The sequence below is a fragment of the Trichosurus vulpecula genome, chromosome 6 (genome assembly GCF_011100635.1).
Source record: "Trichosurus vulpecula isolate mTriVul1 chromosome 6, mTriVul1.pri, whole genome shotgun sequence".
Classification (NCBI taxonomy): domain Eukaryota; kingdom Metazoa; phylum Chordata; class Mammalia; order Diprotodontia; family Phalangeridae; genus Trichosurus; species Trichosurus vulpecula.
In genome coordinates, this window is record NC_050578.1 from 139,428,424 (window position 1) to 139,443,273 (window position 14,850).

Sequence of the window (14,850 nt, forward strand, 5' to 3'; positions counted from 1 at the left end):
TCCTTCCTTCCTTCCTTCCTTCCTTCCTTCCTTCCTTCCTTCTTTCCTTTATTTGAGTCCTCTTATACAAAATGGCTAATATGGAAACATTTTACGTAATTACTAATGTATAATGTATATTTGATTGCTTACCATCTCAGGGAGGTTGGAGAGGAGGGAGCAGGGAAGGATAGAATTTGGAACTTAAAACTTCCAATAAAAATGTTAAAATTTTTTTTTAAAAAAAAGAAGGTTTCTAGGTGGAAATTCTAAAAGCATGATTTAGTTTGGGCCCTGCTCCAGACACAGCCCCCAGGAATGGGCCTGTCCCTGATGCCTACTTGTTTGGCTGCTAACCAGGATATCCTACACCAATTTCATAGAGTGAATGGTGTCTTGGATATCATCTCATTCATTCAGGCCTTGAAGAGAACAGAGTATGTTTCTATTTCTGGGAAGTTTTCTCTCAGTTTAGAAAATGGAACAATATGTTAGTTTCATGTCACAAAATAAATCTGAGTGGAGCTCTGCTGGTTACCATTTTCAATGATAACAAGACTGGTTACCAGGGGATTGTTGGAGTTGTAGGTGCTAGATGCCACTGCTTTGAGAGCATTGAGGCACCCACGGGCCAGACTCCATACAAGTCTATGAGTGTGTTGCAAATAAATGTATAACAACACAGAAGCATAGCTGGTTCTAGGGAAGCTGGGGCACTTGCTCTCTCCCTCTCCCTCTCCTGGGGGAGCTTGGGCCCTGAAGAAATGAGTTATGATCTTCTCAGACTCTCTGGCTACTAAATTCTCAACCTCCTTGTAGAGTATAACAGTAGTTAGAAGTTACTGCATCATAATTTGAGTCTTTGTCAGTAGGAGCCTTTGTACTTTCTATTAAACTCTCCTTTTCCATCAAAGAAATAAATAGCTGTCTAGTGGCATACTGGCAAATGTTTAACAACTGATTCTGTGGAGAAAAAATACACACCTAGCATATTAACCTTTTCTCCATTTCTTTCACCAGTCTAGGCACTGAACAAAAGCACAATTGAAGACCTGATTGTAGCATTAGCTAATTTCTGAGGTGCAAATGCTCACTGAACATTTAACAATCCCCAGTTGAGCTGGCTCCAGCACACTTCTGGGTCCTATACCTCTCTCTGTGATATACAAATGATTCACAATTGAAAGACAGTTTAGTCAGAAAGGCTTGAGTTTGCATTCTGCTTCAGATACCCTCAAGTCATTTAACTTTTCTGTCTCATTTTTCTGCCTTGTAAAATGAGTGGCCTTAAACTTAGTGTCTTCTAAGGTCCCCTCAGCTCTAAATCGACAATACCCTACTCTTGATCTCTCCAGGTCCATGTCTTTTGCCAAACCAGCCCTAGATTTGGGATCATCTTCATGTCCTCCAAGAACCACACTAGGAGGTGCAGGGAAGGCAGCTTCCTGAAGGTCAGCTTGCACCAACTGAGGAAATCAGGAATTCTGGAGGCACTGACATCTCTACTCCCAAAGGGTCAATCTCAGGATTGCTGTTCAGTCACCTATGATCAGGAAGAGAACCCAAAATAGAAATGGAGCCAAAGGCCCAGGCTCAAACTCTCCCAGCTTAGGTTCTGCTCTTGAACCATATGGAATCAGTTGCTCAAGTACAGTGGGGAGGTGGTGGAGAAGGGAGGGTTGCATGTACTACACAGGACAAGAGAAAGGACCTCACCATGAATTCTGGGGAGTCAAAGTAAGAGAATGTAAGGAAACTGTTTCTCCTTTTAACTGAAATAACATTCTACCTTCTGCTGCTGTTATTTCATGGGACAGGAGGAAAAGACCAAGGGACCACCCAGAGTTTGCTACATAAGCCCAAGCACTGATCTGGTCAGAGTTGAACCATATATGACTCCCAAAGTTGCCAGAGGGTCTCAGTGCAGGCTCTAGAGCAGAGGTTCTTAACCTGGGGTTCATAGATCCCAATGAGGGGGTCTGAGAACTTGGATGTGAAGAAGAAAATAGCATCTGTATTTTCACTCACCTTTCACTGAAATTGAGCATTTCCTTCCATTATTCAGAAAACATTATTCTGGCAAATAGACTTTGCTGGACCACCAAAGGGGCTGCTACACACATAAAAGGTTAAGATCCCCTGTTTGTGGGATGGCCCCATAGGTCCATTCCCACTCATGCTCCGTGTGCTACAAATACTGTTACACCTTTTCTCCATCTCTACAATATTTTTCCAAATCTCCTCTGTGCAAAAAGACCGCTGATAAAATCTGAAGCTCACTGGAGTGTGATTTTCTGTAAATGAGGGTGGCAGAAGATGGAAATGAGAATTGAAAAGCAGAAAGCCCATATGTGGCTCTCTTTCTCCCTCCCTCTCTCTCTCTCTCTCTCTCTCTCTCTCTCTCTCTCTCTCTCTCTCTCTCTCCCTCTCTTTCTTCCAGGAGAAACAGGAAACAGTACTCAGACAATTTTCTCATCAAACAATGTGCACAAGCATTCCATCCCCGACCTTCATTTTTTCTTGGAAGAAAAATGTGTAAATAATTCTATTTTGGTCTGACAGAATTGGGTCCAAAATGTCTTAGCTCTAAGTTAGAACTTTCTGGGTGGTAATCCCAACCACACATGGGCTGATCAAAGATGTATGTAATGGGAAAAACAGGTAGGGCCCCTGCCTGAGGGTGAGAAAGTGTCTTTGTGTATATTGAAAACAGGAAAGGATATAGCTGTGAGGAGGGGAAAAGTCAAAAGGATTGAATGTCCGGACGTTCTCAGAGTGCCTCTTCATCCTGTCAGCACCTGGGATTCCCTTTCCCAAGAGAGCTGTCCCTCCTGGATTGGGTGGGCAGCAAAGCCTTGATGTCCTCCCAAAGAGCTGCATTTCTGGTCCAGATTTTCCTTTCATCTTCTATGGGAAACCCTCTTGGGACCTTGGCCCTTTTCCTATTGTCTCCTCAGGTCCTCCTCTCAGCAGAATTTTGCTGACTTCCAAATATTTAAGACAGCAACATTACATCTTTTAATGGCTTCAACTTTAAATTTATGGAATATGATTATCTCCAGAATTAAAGATGACCATCTACAATGCAATGGAGAGAGATGCCAAAGTGGGTGTGAGCAGATTACAACTCATTTTCAATGCAGAATTGTGCCACAGAAACAGCTGAAAAGGCATTGTTGAGCTATATGTGACCAGAAATGAGGGTTAATGGTCTAGTCATATAGCAAGAGTGAAGGTCAGACAATGGATAACCTACATGTCCATTGCATAGGGGCCATTCCTGGGTTTCCAGTAAATATCAAGAGACCTAGAAGAAGACCTCTTGGAAGAAGATCATCTTGAATGGATCCCCTGGGGTGACTTATGGGAAGACAGGGCCAGGAGTCATTCAGCATGACCCTGCATGGATGGGCTGCAATCTGCATCCCAGGAGGGAATGTTCACATTGATGGTATAATAGCTCTAATAAAGCAAGGAGTCCCAACCTTCTTCAGATTCTGTAACCTTTATCTTTCAATAAACTTTCCCGTATCTTCTGTTCAGTACGAAATGAAGCAAATTCTAGAGTTTACCATGCAAATATGCACATAAGAAATAGATTACCTTTTTATAATGGATGCTATTTGTAATGTAATAGCACCGTTAGTATCATAAACTTTTGTGCTGATCCTACTACTTTTGGAATTTTTTTTAGTAAGACACATTTTATTCTCTAAAAATCTCCAACTATGGAAACTCCCCAAAAAGAGACAGGGAAGGAAGGCAGGAGCATGGAGGAAGGATGGGAGAGATGTTTGCTGGATTCTGGATTAGGAAGAGGATGTTAATAGCAGGATACAAGAGCGAGCAGGGAGATCACTTCCTGCCTTCTAGGAGTACAGGAGAATCATAGTAGCTATGGCAGTTCCCATGGAAACCAAGAAAGGCTAGTGGAATCTTGGTGGTCCTATTTTCCTAGAAGTTGGGAATGGCAAGGACAGAGCACATTGAAGAACTTTGCACTTGACAGGGTTAGAATTCAGGCCACAAACAAAGAGTGTTCTAGCATTTCCAGAGAAATAGCATAGATCTCTGTGGTATCCAGGAAAAGATGCTGGAGCTCTTGGGCAGCATCTCTGTAGCTTCTTATCCAAGGATGTCTGGAAGACTTTGCATCAGTACAGCAGTAAAGACTAGGAAGGGACGTGGAGTCATCTTCTTGGCTCAGTCATCCAAGGGGTTAAAAAAAGAAAACTAAAATTCTCAAGACTGACAGGGGTCATCTGTAACTTCATCTTGAGAGGGAAGGAGGGGAAAGAAGACCTCCCTTACCCTAGGGAGTCATTTGTTACCTCCCTCCCCCCTTTCCAGATTCCCACATAATTCTTGGTGGGTATTCAGAAGGACCTTGGGAGCCCCCTGGGGGAGGGGCAGAAGCAGAGTATTGGGCCACATAATGGCTTGTGCCCCTTGAGCTGCCTGAGGGGCAAGTGCAGCACAGTAAGGACCCACCTAGTATAAAAAGGCTTGCAGATGCCCAGCAGACATAGAGGCTATGCCCCAACTCCCTTTTCTGAGCATCAGCAACCAGAAGGTTGTAGAAATTCCTGATGATCATGTGATCACTCCAGCTCACAGGGATCAGGACCAGGACTGCTGAGATGAGGAAAATGACCCCTGAAGTCAGTACTAGCCGAGCTTTTGGTTCCTCATCTTCTATACATGTGGTACACTTGGCCCAGCCAGGTAGATCAGCAGGCCTACCAGGGCCAGAAGCAGAGTGACGACCGTGAGGGCTCTGGATGCTTGGACATCATGAGGCAGAGCCGGTATGGAATCATGCACCTTGCATTGCATCTGGCCAGTGATCTGGACCACACAAGCCATCCAGGGGCCTTCCCATACCACCTGGGCCACTACGACGTTATTGCCAATGAAGGCTGTGACTTTCCACATGGGCATGGCACAGGACGCTAGGCCTGATATCCAGCCCAGTACTGAAAGGATGATGCCTAGGATCTGGAGGTTGGCAGAAGCCGTGGTTGGAGGCTTAGAGAAGACCTGCCTAGGAAAGGAACGAGTGCAGCCAGAGATCAGGGTAGAGTATCACTTTTGGAATATTTTAATAAGAGGTTATAATTATTTATCAAATATTCCCTGAACTATTTTGACAAGACTCTCATACCCTCCTGGAGGTTTATGTCTTTCAGGTTTGGAACCCCTAAAGTTTAGAACACTAAAGTCTTCAAGATACTTTGAAGTTTCAAGAAAACTTTAAATTGGCTGGTCATTTGGTATTTATGTTCCATAAGCCAAATTCAGAATTTTAAAAGGTATGGCATGGAGGAATGGAATTAGGGTAATGCAGAGAACTCTTTAAATCCTTGATATTATCCCTCTATTGAAAACTAAATGCTAATAAAAATGCCAGCATCAATTTGTAATTGAATGTAATTGTTTCTAAGCCTCGTAAGTAATGATGACCCAGATTTTCTCTCTGTCTGCTTTTATTTAATCATTTTACAATGAAACCAGCTAGTCATACTGCTATGCTTGAAAGGAATGGTTGAACAACCAGTGCCATATGAACACCCTGGACAATAATTGGGCCATAAGAATGACTCGTAGGAGGAATTAAGAGAAACATGTGAAGAGTTGTATGGATTGATTGGAGAGGAGAAAACAGAACATCCTAGCTATGTGACCCTAAGCAGGTTAGCCAACCTCTTTCTTTCTTTCTTCTTCTGTGAAATGAAGAAGTTGAGCTAGATGACCTCTAATTTCACTTCTAGCTATAAATTTATGATCTTATGACCAAGAATAGGTCATAAGTCCTTCATCTCAGTAGGGAGGTAGGGGAAGCTAACTACAAGGTCAAATGTTACATAGAGTTAATTTTGCTTAACCCCTTTTCATAGTCCAAAGAGAGGGTGCATTTCTGTGGCATATGGGACCCAGAGATGACTGTGATATAAAAAAACCCAAAAGACAACAATAAACCTTACTTTAAAAAATAGAATCCAAGAGAAGAGGTGATGTATCCAAGACAAGAGGTGATGTATCCAAAGCAAGAGGTGATGTATCCGAGAGAAGAGGTGATGTATTAATGAAGCAGACAATTCAAAATGGCACCGGGAATGGGATAATTCTCCTCATCTAAAGGAGAGAGATTGGACTCCTTTGATTAGACTGGTATGGATTTTGCATAAGTGGGCTCGGTACAAAAGCACAACCAGCATCCTAGGGAGTGGACTGGAAATCTAGCACTCAATTCTGCTGCTCCCCTGCTCTCTCACTCACTATCTGGGCCAGATGCTTAACTTGGTGAGGTCTCAGTTTTCTTCTCTGTAAAATGGGGGGATCGGATGAGATGATCTTAGAGCTCCCTTCCTGCTCCATACTCTATGAGCCCATGATCTCCATAAACATCATGGGTGCATGTTTGGACGGTGGGGTTGTTCTCTGTATTGACTCCATCGTTCCCAAAGAATTAGGCTTGGAGGAAGCAATAGCTTTCAGTTTGTCAAGGGATTGATCAAAGCCTAGCTTTGTAATTTACCTTTTTGACAGAGACTTAGGGGGAGGGGCCCAACCTTTGAACACACCATTACCTTGACTCTCAAGCTCATATTCCCCTCTATCTTTGGAAAAAAAGTCTTAAGACAAACAAGAAAGCAGAAGGGACTGCAGCCTGAAGGCAAAGAGAGCGTGATGGTGCCCAGAAAGAAATCAGAGCTCAGCAGATGATTGTGAGGGCCTCGGCTACTTTTTCCCAAGGAAATAGCCCTGACTCAGGGATCAGCATGGCTGCTGTCTGAGCTGCCTGCCCTCCACCACCCTACTCACTTCTTCTCTTCTGCCCATAAGCCTTTTGGAGGAGTCAAGGTCACGGGGGGGTCCAATGGTCAGGCCCCTCCCCAAAGTCTCTCTACCTCAAAATCAAGTTCTCTATGCCCTGAGACATTTCCTGGTACTGGGGAAAGTGTTGTAGAGGGAGTGGGGTCAACTCCTCCCTCAGACACTTAGCAAGTCACTTCATATCTCTGGGCCTCAATTTTCTCATTTGTAAACAAGTATTTGTTAACAGCCACCTACAAATCAGGCATTGCACTAGACTCTGCGGGATTCAAAATGAGGGAGACCCAACTAAGATCCCTTCCAGCTCTCTATCTAAAATGCTAGAAACTCCAAGAGTTCAAAAAGTCATCTCCCTATACAGAGCATCATTGGCGCCGTTGTGACTATACCTCTCGGCATCCCCCCAAGTATGATGGTGCTGCTCACCTTCCTGCACTCATCTGGTTACATCTTTGGGAAGTTCTGCATGGAGCAATGCCAGACACATGAGCAATCGATTCTTCACCCACAGTGATGCCATTAATGATCTCCATTTTGGATATGCTATGTATTGTGTGTGTGTGTGTGTGTGTGTGTGTGTGTTCTCTGCTTGTGTTTCCCCTACAGAGACTAAAATATCCCTGTAACTTGGTAAAAAGTCAAGGTTGTAGAAGGGCTCTGCTTGTCTTTCAGAAGACACCCGTGGGAAGCCAGCTTTTAATCTCAAAACATAGCAGCCAGGTGTGGTAGTGCAAACCTGAGAACCCTACCACTGGGAAATCTGAGGCTGGTGGATTGCTTGAGCTTGGGAGTTCTGGGATGCAGTAGTGCTAAAACTGATGAGATGTCTGCATTAAGTCTGAAACCAATAAGGTAAGCTCTCAGGACAGAGGGGTGGGGGCTTAGGGCAAAGGTGAGTTGTTAGGCTGCCTAATGGAGGGGTGAACAGGCCTAAGTCAGAAACAGGAGGTCAAAGGTCCTCAGAGATCATCAGTGGGATTGGGCCTGTGAGAGGTCAATGTTCTTCTAGTCTGGGTGACATGGGGATACCCAGTCTCAAGAAAACAAACAAACAAACAAAGACAGTGGTGTAATTATTGAGGGACGACTCCAGCTCAGCTTTCTCAATGCCACAGCTCTTTCCCAATCCTCAATCTCAGGAACTTCCTCCATTTCAAGATTTCTTCTTTGCTGTCAAAGCAAAGTTTAAGGTTTTCCTTCCTCCCCACCTCAGCCTCTAAGTTGTTCTGGTTTTCTTCCCAATGTCTCTCTCTCTCTTTTTTCCTTCCCAAGTCCACCTTTATTTTTTCTCCACCTAAGACACTTTCCTCTCTGCTGAGCCATGTGCAAAACATTTTGTGTCAACTACTTTAAGCTGTCATCTTCAAATTTTATTAAATTCTCCCTAACTCATTTCCTTATTTTTCCCTAAAGTCAAATCCCAAAACTAATAGCTCCTCTGTGGACAATAAAACTCATTTGGATGGCTGGTATCCAGCTCTGGGATTTCAGGAGATATTAAGTGGTTTGGATGGCCACAAGAAGCAATAATGTGGTTTAAAGACCAATCAGACCTTTGCATTTTATGATGGTATGATGGGAGGTTCTTCTTTCCTCTTCAGAAGAGTGGGAGGTGGCGGAAACAAACTATGAGCTCTGGTTGATCCCCACAAAACCTCCATGTGGTTAGAATGCTTCTCTCTCTACACCCTTTATGAATATGACTTTCTTATGTACATCCTGCTATTCTTTGCAGAGGTGGGAGACTATGGGTACAGAATGTTACATATACTGTTAGGCATGGCATATACACATGTAAGCAATACATACATATACACATACTTACATACATATATACACACACACACACTACACACACACACACACACACACACACACACACACTGCATTTTTTGTCTTTTTATTCTTTGTAACAAAGCATAGCTCACTGGTTAGGGCAGTAGGGAGGATGTATTTGGAAATGAAGGTACAAACCAAAAAAATTAAGTCTTTTTTTTAAAAAAAGGAAAAAAATAAAATGCCTTCTATGTTTAGTAAGCTCTGTCAGAAGAATTAAGAAATTTGATTGCATTTTTAAATCATATAACCTTTAAAGGAGGGGCTATTGTTCAGTTGTGTCTGACTCTTCATGACCCCAGTTGGGATTTTCTTGGCAAAGATACTAGAATGGCTTGCCATTTCCTTCTCCAGCTCATTTTATGCATAAGGAAACTAAGGTAAATAGGGTTAAGTGACTTGCCCAGGGTCACATAGCTAGTAAGTGTCTGAGGCTGGATTTGAATTCAGAAAGATGAGTCTTCCTGACTCCAGGTCCAGTGCTCTATGAACTACGAAACCACCTAACTGCCCTTCAAAGGAGGGGAGTCTACAATTAAAGACAGGATATTAGTAACTAAGACATATAATGATTCAAGGTTTGAGATGATGTGCTTTGCAGATTTGAAAATGCTGTTTACATGATGTTGTTGACCCTCATGACAGCCCTTTGTAAGCTCACCCTCATGACAACCATTTGTATAAGGTAATAGAGGTATTCTTATTGTTATCACAATTTAAAGAGAAGGTACCTGGAACTGAAAACTGTTCACTGCCTCAGCTGTTATCACAGTTAGTAAATATCCAAGGCCAGATGTGAAGCCAAGACTGTCCTTACTCTAAGGCCAACATTGCCTCTGCTGCCTCCAAAGGTGCCTTAGATACAACTTTATAGTCCTTTGTCATTCGGGAAGGGGGAAGCCATTTAGATGCCATCATTGGACATATCCCTCCCTGTTATCACCAAATACCCAAATGGCATTTTTTTTGTAAGGCACTACATGGCGCTTAACCTCTTCACATGTTTTCTGGGCTTGTAGTTAAAACTGACCTGACACGAAATTCTCTAGAGAGCCTCAATTCCAGTTTGAGATAATGTTTTGGTTGGTTGTTTGTTTTTCTGTATTGAAAGTCATAGTGAGTTTACTTTTTACTAAGTCAGATTGAGATTCAGGATTGTCTTCAAAATTCTACACTTGAAAGTTGACCTCATCATTTCTAAGTGAAACTCTCCCAGTGATTTCCTAAATCGCATCTATTGGTATCTAATTGGTTTTGGAGGGCATGTCATTCGCAGAGGTTGTGCTAATAATTAACTGGGCTGAGGTCTAAAACACATGATGTGGAAGATGGTTGGATGTACTGATCAGCCCAAATAGTTCCATTTGTTTATTATAGGCATCCACTCTGTCATAGACATACTTTGCGCTTTAATCTTTTTTGTAGTCCTAGGCTCCAAGGCTCCTGGCCTGATAGTGCAACCATAGAGACTTAACCATTTTCGTGGCATTCTTTGAACTTGACTTTCTTGGTTTGGAGATTCCTATGAGAAAGAAGCCATGGAGAAAATATCACCCTGTTTTATATACATAGAGCAGAATGGAGTTGATAGGTAGGATTAAGCAGTCAGTCAGTTAATAAATATTTATTAAGCACCTATTATGTGCCAGACAGTGTTAAATGCTGGGGATAAAAAGAAGGGGGAAGTTGCTGGTGGAGAAAGATGCCAGAGAATGACTTTGAGATGCCCAGTCTGGGCCAGTTCTTCTTCTCCACTTGCTTATCTCAGTCTTGGAGTCCATGTCCCTTCCCATCCCCACCCCATCCCCTGCTTCCTGCTCCCTGAAGCCCACCATGGAATTTAATGCAGAGACTGAACTGGAGGCTCTCATGGCCCTCCATAGCCCCTGGAAACCCCTTGTCTCCAACACAGACAGCAACATGGGGGATGAGGGTGGGCACCTGTGATGATGCTTCCACATACTAGAGTTTTACTGTAGGTGTTGGCTACTGGCATGACCCTTACATTGGACATTTTGTGATGCTATCAAAACAAAGAAAGTCTCCTGAAATTACCAGAGGCTACTTTGCTTGGGTTCATGGCATCAATCAGCTGCTGAATGCTTTCCCTAAGGAAGACCAAATGCAATTGTCAAGTTACAAATCTTAGTGCTGGCATGGATACTACATTCTAGAAATTAAAGGATGAAAACTTTCTAACAAAAATATTTTGGAGTTGACTTTCTAGTGATAGTCACAAGAAAACTGTATAATATCAAAGCGAAATCTTCTCTGTCAAAACGAATCCAGGAATTACATTCAGAAGAATCTTTTCTGCTAGAATGACATGTCTTGGATTAAAATAGATTTGCTGGGGCAGCTAGGTGGCGCAGTGAGTAAAGCACCAGCCCTGGAGTTGGGAGGACCTGAGTTCAAATCCAGCCTCAGACACTTGACACTTACTAGCTGTGTGACCTTGGGCAAGTCACTTAACCCCAATTGCCCTGCCTTCCCTCCCCCAAAAGCAAAAAACAAAAAAATTTAAAAAATAGATTTGCCATTGTGGGAGCAGATCTCAGAGACTTAAATAGCATGGAAGAGAAACTAAAACAATGAAACACGAATACACAATTACCAACTCTGCTGATAGCAGAATGTGTATTGGTTTATGTGACCGGAGAAGTCAGCAAGACTTATGAAATGGGGCAGCCAACACCTTTGAAACAGTGATGTTCATAAACTATGAACAGGTTAATAGGGATGATAAGGTCGGGCAGCACATGGTTGAGAACCTTTTTTTTTCTGCTTGATTATACATATTTATTTAATATATTTAGTTTTCAGCATTGATTTTCACAAAAGTTTGAATTACAAATTTTTTCCCTGTTTCTACCCTCCCCCCGCTCCAAGATGATGTATATTCTGGTTGCCCCATTCCCCAGTCAGCCCTCCCATCTGTCACTCCACTCCCCTCCCATCCCCCTTTCCCTTCTTCTCTTGTAGGGCAAAATAAATTTCTGTGCCCCATTGCCTGTGTATCTTATTTCCTAGTTGCATGAAAAAACTTTTTTTTGTTGTTGTTTTTGAACGTCTGGTTTTAGAACTTTGAGTTCCAAATTCTCTCCCCTCTTCTCTCCCCACCCACCCTCCCTAAGAAGGCAAGCAATTCAACATAGGCCACATGCATATCATTATGTAAAACCCTTCCACAATACTCATGTTGTGAAAGATTAACTATGTTTTCCTCCTTCCTAACCTATCCCCCCTTATTGAATTTTCTCCCTTGACCCTGTCCCTTTTCGAAAATGTTTGTTTTTTATTACCTCCTCCTCCTGTCTTCCCTCCCTTCTATCATCCCCCCTCTTTTATCTTCTTTCTCCTTCTTTCCTGTGGGGTAAGATACCCAATTGAGTATGTATGGTATTCCCTCCTCAGGTCAAATCCTATGAGAGCAAGATTTACTCATTCTTCCTCACCTGCCCCCTCTTCCCTTCCTACAGAACCATTTTTTCTTGCCATTTTTATGCAAGATAATTTGCCCCATTCTATCTCTCCCTTTCTCCCTCTCTCAATATATTCCTCTCTTATCCCTTAAATTGATTTTATTTCTTTACATATCATCCCTTCATATGCAACTCACCTTGTGCCCTTTGTGTGTGTATATACATGTATATACATGTACCTACATATATACATACATAGACACACACATGTATATATGTATACATATATGCATATTCCTTTCACCTACTATGATATTGAGGTCTCATGAATCATACACATCATCTTTCTATGTAGGAATGTAAACAAAACAGTTCAGCTTTAGTAAGTACCTTATGATTTCTCTTTCTTGTTTACCTTTTCATGCTTCTCTTGATTCTTGTGTTTGAAAATCAAATTTTCTATTCAACTCTGGTCTTTTCACTGAGAAAGCTTGAAAGTCCTCTATTTTATTGAAAATCCATATTTTGCCTTGGAGCATGATACTCAGTTTTGCTGGGTGGGTGATTCTTGCTTTTAATCCTAGCTCCATTGACCTCCAGAATATCATATTCCAAGCCCTTCAGTCCCTTAATGTGGAAGCTGCCAGATCCTGTGTTATCCTGATTGTTTTTCCACAATATTCAAATTGTTTCTTTCTGGCTGCTTGCAGTATTTTCTCCTTGACCTGGGAGCTCTGGAATTTGGCAACAATGTTACTAGGAGTTTTCTTTTTTGGATGTATTTGAGGAGGTGATCTGTGGATTCTTTCAATTTCTATTTTACCCTCTGGCTCTAGAATATCCGGGCAATTCTCCTTGATAATTTCTTGAAAGATGATATCTAGGCTCTTTTTTTGATCATGGCTTTGAGGTAGTCCAATAATTTTTAAATTATCTCTCCTAGATCTATTTTCTAGGTCAGTGGTTTTTCCAATGAGATATTTGATACTGTCTTCCATTTTTTCATTCCTTTGGTTCTGTTTTATAATATCTTGATTTCTCATCAAGTCACTAGCTTCCACTTGTTCCAATCTCATTTTTAAGGTAGTATTTTCTTCAGTGGTCTTTTGGACCTCCTTTTCCATTTGGCTAATTCTGCCTTTCAAGGCATTCTTCTCTGTATTGGCTTTTTGGAGCTCTTTTGCCATTTGAGTTAATCTATTTTTTAAAGTGTTGTTTTCTTCAATATTTTTTTCAGTATTTCTTTGGGTTTCCTTTAGCAGGTCACTGACTTGTTTTTCATGGTTTTCTTGCATCATTCTCATTTCTGGCCCTATTTTTCCTCTACTTCTCTAACTTGCTTTTCCAACTTCTTTTTGAGCTCTTCCATGGCCTGAGACCAGTTCATGTTTTTCTTGGAGGCTTTTGGTGTAGGCTCTTGGATTTTGTTGACTTGTTCAGGGCATATGTTTTGGTCTTCTTTGTCACCAAAGAAGGATTCCAAAATCTGAGACTGAATCTGGGTGTGTTTTCACTGCCTGGCCATGTTCCCAGGCAACTTACTTGACCCTTGAGTTTATCATCGGGGTATGACTGATTGTAGAGCAAAGAGTACTTTGTTCCAAGCTTGAGGGGATGTGCCATTGATTTCAGAGCTATTTCTATGCAGCCAGCTGTGCCGCACCAGCACTCCTTCCTCGAGAACCACCAACCTGGACCTGACGCAAATCTTCAGCAGGCTCCGCACTCCTGCTCTGATCTGCCACTTAATTCCTCCCACCACGTGGGCCTGGGGCTGGAAGTAACTGCAGCTGTAGTTCTGTAGCTGCACCTCCCCCGCAGCCCCTGGGGTGGTGGCTGAACTGTGAACTCTGTGCCCCGCAGCTTTTCCCACTAACCTTCTCTGTGGTCTTTGGTGTTTGTGGGTTAAGAAGTCTGGTAACTGCCACAGCTCACTGATTCAGGGTGCTAGGGCCTGCCCTGCCTGGCTCCTGGTCTGGTTGGTCCTGTTGCCTCCTACACTGAGCTCTGCTCCCCTCCACTCCGTGCACGATAGACCTCGTCCAGTGACCATCCAGGCTGTCCTGGGCTGGATCCCTGCTTCCCTCTGCTATCTTGTGGGTTCTGCAGTTCTAGAATTTGTTCAGAGTCATTTTTTATAGGTTTTTGGAGGGACATGGTGGGGAGCTCACGCAAGTCCCTGCTTTCCAGCCACCATCATGGCTCCACCCCTGGAAGTCTCATGGTTGAGAACCTTTGAAGGCAACAGTGTGTCCTGGCTGGAGCTGAAACCTGCAAATCTTTAGACTCTCAGAAACAATATGTGCTGTCAAATGGATTGGAGAAAACTTCTGTCATTGATGTGTTGGAATTACATGCCAGTCTACCCTGAGCTGAAGGGAGCAGACTAGAATCACTTGAATTCCTTGATTATTGGAGTTTCTTGAGCAACTTCTGCAGCATTACTGTCTTTGTTGGGCAACAAAAGATGGAAACAACCTATGTCTCAAGGATGTCATCCACTAATAATTTCTTCAGGGAACTTGCTGAACCAGAAGCCAAAGCTACCATTCCTTCCATGGAAGAAATGCTTTCTGCAGTGAAAAAACAGTGCATGTACACATCTCACTCTCTTCTGTGTCACTGACACTCCCCAAAGACTCAAGTGACCAGTGTTGCTGGGGATGTTTCCTGGTGGTTTATTGTGTTAATAAAACTCTATTGCCTTTAAAAAGATAGATAAAAAGAAGAGGGAAAAATAGCAATTCTTGCTTACAAGGAATTCACAGACTAATGG

General features: G+C 42.6%; 2 pseudogenes; one reads left to right on the top strand and one right to left on the bottom strand.

The window, feature by feature from the left end:
• Positions 1 to 4,306: 4,306 nt before the first annotated feature.
• On the bottom strand, positions 4,307 to 7,349 carry LOC118854784 (annotated as a pseudogene).
• Positions 7,350 to 10,521: 3,172 nt separating this feature from the next.
• LOC118855421 lies at positions 10,522 to 14,579 on the top strand (annotated as a pseudogene).
• The last annotated feature ends 271 nt before the right edge of the window (positions 14,580 to 14,850 follow it).